This window comes from Asterias amurensis, chromosome 5 (assembly GCF_032118995.1).
Source record: "Asterias amurensis chromosome 5, ASM3211899v1".
In the NCBI taxonomy this organism is placed as follows: Eukaryota; Metazoa; Echinodermata; class Asteroidea; order Forcipulatida; family Asteriidae; genus Asterias; species Asterias amurensis.
In genome coordinates this window covers 18,587,073-18,592,337 of record NC_092652.1, presented here as the reverse complement: position 1 = coordinate 18,592,337, position 5,265 = coordinate 18,587,073, and positions in this window count along the sequence as shown.

Genomic DNA, 5,265 nt, shown 5'->3' with positions numbered 1-5,265 from the left:
AGCATAAAACCTCACTTGGTTACGAGTAATGGGGAGAGGTTGATAGTGTTAAACATTGTAAGAAACGGCTCCCTCTGAAGTGACGTAGTTTTTTGAGAAAGAAGTAATTTTCCGTGAATTTGATTACGAGACCTTAGATTTAGAACTTGAGGTCTCGAAATCAACCATCTAAACGAACACAACTTCGTGTGACAAGGGTGTTTTTTTCTTTCATTATTATCTCGCAACTTCGCTTACCGATTGGGCTAAAATTTCCACAGGTTAGTTATTATGGATTTGTTCAGATACACCAATTGTGAAGACTAGTCTTTGACAATTACCAAGTGTCCAGTGTCTTTAAACGAGATTGTGAAGACGCCTGACATACACTCACTACGCTTTTTTTTGGACTGTACCACAGCTAAAGAAGAACTGTCAAGTCTGGCCAGGTGACTTTCTGCTACAAGTTCAACCATTCAAGTGACGTAGGCAACCCAAAACAACGCTCTTTGGACAGGTGCAATGAATCATCAACACACCACTTGGTAAGTTTGGCAAATTTGTTCTAATTTTGTGTTCATAGAAAGTGTATCCCATTAGGAAAGTGGAGACTTTGGAACGCTAGGTGGCAGCAGACTTACAAGGTAAACTTCCATTGCTTACGTAAATCTGAGCTTGCGCACATTGCTGAGAACAGTGGATTTTACCTGGTAATAATAGTCTGCTGCTTCCAAGCGTCCCCCATTGGGTTGTTTGAAGGTTTTCATGTGATTTAAAAGAATACACCCATTCGCATAATTAAGTAATAAACACACCATACAAACAACTGATGAAAAACTTCTTTAAAATAAGAGGTAACTTTTGTGAGGTAAAGGTTTTGTTTTAAATACATCAAACTGTTTAACAAAACCTAAAATGAATGTTGACTCCTGTGAGTATTGCATGTTCAAGGAGTTGAAGAACTGTTTTGAGCTTGGGAGAATTTCCTTTGCAAGCATTAAATTACAAGTGACAAAGTCATCAGAACAACTTATGTTTGTGTTAGGTTAGGTTATAAAACTTAATATTATTAAATAATAATAACAATAAATTCATTCATGTTTTTCTACCACAGGTTGAGCCGATGACTTTGGAGATGACTTTTACCCAACGTCGATGTCATCAACACTTTTAGCTGAAGAAGAACTGTACCAAGTCTGCTACCTGACTCTGACTCGCTACAAGTGCAAACGCTCAAGTGACTTGTTGAGGCTATAGCCAACCATTGCTTTTTGTTTTCAGTGCCACAATCTGAAGAATAACTGTGTATATATTAACTGACTCTCTGCTACAGTACAAGTTCAAACGCTCAAGTTGAGGAATATAGCCAACACACGCTGTTAAAACAGTGTCACCATCTGAAGAAGAAACTCTATCAAAGTCCAGCTACCAGACTTGCTGCTATAAGTTCAAACGCTCAAGTGACATGTTGAGTCTATTGCGAACCATCGCTTTTTGAACTCGGTGTCATCTGAAGAAGAATTGTGACTCTCTGCTACAGTACAAGTTTAAACACTCAAGTGCCAAGTTGCGGGTGCAGCCAACCATTGCTTTTTGAACTAATCGCCACCATCTGAAGGAGAACTTTAGCTACCTGATGTCACAAGTGATCTAGTATTGTAATAAACCGTGTGTATTTTTTTTATATTATATTTCCCTCATGTATTTTATTGGTGAAGAGTTTGGAGACCCGATGAATATCATTTAATTCTGTGATGCAGTCAGTGAACTATACAGTTGAGTGAACAAGTCCTTATTTGGGACGACATGAGTCAGCTGATGTGGTATGTATGTGTGTGCATTGAGAGGTGACTATTTTTCTGTAGAGTTGGTGCCATGGTTGGGTGAGTTTGAGACCTTGCAGCCTTAGTTTAGGGTGCGGTTTGTCATTCCAAGATCTGCTATCAAGGAGGTCAGACACATTGCAGGACCTTCATGCAGACAATTTTGATGAATTGAATCATTGCGACAAGTTGAAGATTTTGCTATAACAAGCAGACACCGTTTAAGTTTTAAAGGGAACTCCTAACCATGGCACTGGTTCCGGGTTATGACATTAATCTGGCTATACCATTTTCCTACCACCCTACACTGGATGAGCCAGGATTGTAGAACCGTTTGACCTGGGGAATTTCATCAAGAATCAACACTGGTAGTTAGCTTCAAGCTTTTTATCCTTTGAACGTATATCGTCGAAGGAACAGCTAGCCCGCTAGTTTTTGAACACTGGTTCTGTAAAATAAAAACTCTGTGCTTGTAAATATTTATCATCGGAAGATGGGAGCAATTTATTAAGTAATTTTTGCCTTCCATGCCAGTAAAAGCTAGGTTGGATTGCAATTTGGTGTTTGCTGACATTATACATTTAAAATTTGGGAGAATAATTTTCTTCGTCCAAAACCGTTAATTTTGGTGAAGACATTTTTGATACTGAGATTGAGGGAGTTGTTTTATTCTTTAGTTATGAAAAGAAGTTGGGAAGAAATGTTGCTATTTGAGATTAAAGGGAGTTGTGTTATTTTTTAGTTGTGAAAAGAAGTTGGGAAGAAATTTTGTTATTTGAGATTAAGGGAGTTGTTTTCAATCCAGTTGTGAAAAGCAGTTGGGAAAAAACTTTGTTATTAATTGAGATTAGGGGGTTGTGTTGTTCTCCAGTTGTGAAAAGAAGTTGGAAGAAAGTTTTAAAGGATAAGAAGTTTTTCCCAAAGAAGACGTAATTTAGATTTGTAGTGAAGTGGAGGGTTTCTACTAGCCCAAGTTGTAATATTGGCATTTGAAGAAGTTTGTGAAGTTTGAAAACAAAGTGAAAATGTGCGTTATTGATTTTCATTGATGATAGTAAGTTGAAGTGAAGTTCAGAACGTATTGAGATTTGAGGAGTCAATTTGTAAGTTTTAATTTGTAAGGATTTAATTTGTAAGTAATGATATATAAATTATTTTGGTTTTATTTTGGAGGAGATTTTATTTGAATCAAGGAGCTGTAATTAGAGCCAAAGAGTATTGGACATTTTGAGTGATAGTGTTCTAAAAGGAATTTCCTAATTAAATATTGATGTATATACTAAATTAGAAGTGTTTCTTTCACTGTTCATTTATTTCATGAGTGCATGGCTTGTTCGTCTGTCTTATAATATTTGTTTGGAACAACATCCCGTGGTTATGTGACACCTGACTCTCTGCTACAAGTCCAACCGTTCAATTGACGTAGGGATGTTGTGAGAAAGATGGTACTTTACCATACCACCACTTTTTGAACTAAACAGCTGAAGATCTGCGTCATAGTGGCGTAAAGATAAGACATAGTTCTGTCCAGAACCAACTATCCTCAAAAGGAGATTGTACACATGGATGTACCTGCACATTTTTACGAGTTTTAGTTACTTCGTATTAATGCACAGCTTCTGCTTTTTTGCCTGTCACACCAACTGAGGAAAGACTGTCAAATTTACCGCCAGATGATCCTCCTTATGTTCAAAGTTCAAACTGAAACAAGCTGGACAATGAGGGCGCCTTTATATGCCATAATCATTTGATTGTGTGGCTGCTGCCATGACTGTAACACTTTATACTTTATAAAATATGACGATCAAGCCACATCCCCAACCACTACTGAAGATTAGGACCCAATTTCATAGAGCTGCTTAAAGACAGTAGACACTATTGGTAAATGTCTAAGAGCAGTCTTCTCACTTGGTGTATCTCAACATAATGCATAAAATAACAAACCTGTGAAAATTTGAGCTCGATTGGTCGTCGGAGTTGCGAGATAATAATGAAAGAAAAAACACCCCTGTCACACGAATTTGTGTGCTTTTAGATGCTTGATTTCGAGACTTCAAATTCTAAACTTGAGGTCTTGAAATCAAATTCGTAGAAAATAACCTCTTTCTCAAAAACTACGTCACTTCAGAGGGAGCTGTTTCTCACAATGTGTTATACTATCAACCTCTCCCCATTACTCGTTACCAAGTAAGGTTTTATGCTAATAATTATTTTGAGTAATTACCAATAGTGTCCACTCCCTTTAAAAGAAAAATATCGCTTAACGCATTAATTGCTTAGCAGAAATGAGAAGGATACCAGTCACAAATTGTGCATGCGACAAGGTAGTTTGGCTGGTAACCTTATTCTGGTAAGCATATTTGTGTTGTGCCTAGCTGCTTTTGTGCTATAAGCAGCTCTATGAAATCAGGCCCTGACCTTGTTTACTCATAGGCTTTTCTTGATTTTTTCAAACTCCAATACCACAATGTACTTACATCAGAAAGTTGATTTGATAAAATTGGCAAGCCTGGCCCTGTGCCAAGCGTAATTTGTTGTCATAAACATTTTTTTTTTCAATACGTAAGTACAATACACTTGGGATTTTGATGGAGTCAGGGCAATTAGGAATACAACTCTAAATATGGTACAGCTTTTGGAAAGAGAAACAAAACGAACAACTTAATCAGTTTAGCAAAAATTAAAATGTCAGAATCCAAGCGCAATTACCGTCGAGACCTGCCTGTGGTGTTTGAGCTTTTTTTGTTTTGTTTTAACGGTTGTCTTCGAAAATGAGTGAAAATGCCCCAAAACAACTTCCAAACTTACTTGCAGGGAAGATTTGAACAAATTTCTTTAAACACATTGAAGTCGCAAATTTTTTTGGACATGTGAACATGGGAATACAAGCTCAGGTTAATGGTACAATGCTTTTTTAAAGTAATGTATTTTTTGTGAGAAAGGTAAAACGACCAGACACAAATCTTTGAGCAAAATTGCAATGTTATTATGTACAGCTATCTTGAAGTATTTTGAATGATTTATTTTTCGTCATATTAAATCAATCGATTTTTCTATGCCTGTCATAATATCCTGGTGAGGAAAATTTTACACTCTATGGCTTAAAATAGCGCCCTCTTGCAAGTGCGCTGGCCTTTTTTTCGTGCGTGACATAATGGGGGTTTCGAGGCCCCTGTGACAAGAGATTCGGTCCCCCTTATGGCAAACTGTGTACCAACTTGTTTTTATAGTAGCGCCTCTTTTGAATCCTCCTCCTGCAGTGTTAACTTCCAAGTGGCACGAATCTCCAGCGGACAGAATTCCCCGGGGCCGTCGCATGCGCCTTGATTAAAGGATATCAGGCTGATGCAGATCAACAACCGCAGTCTCAGACTTGAAATCAAGTCTAAGAACAAGGTCGACCTCTCCAGCATCACACGGCGGTCATGTGATTGCTCTCTTTACGTAAACATGTCACATGTGC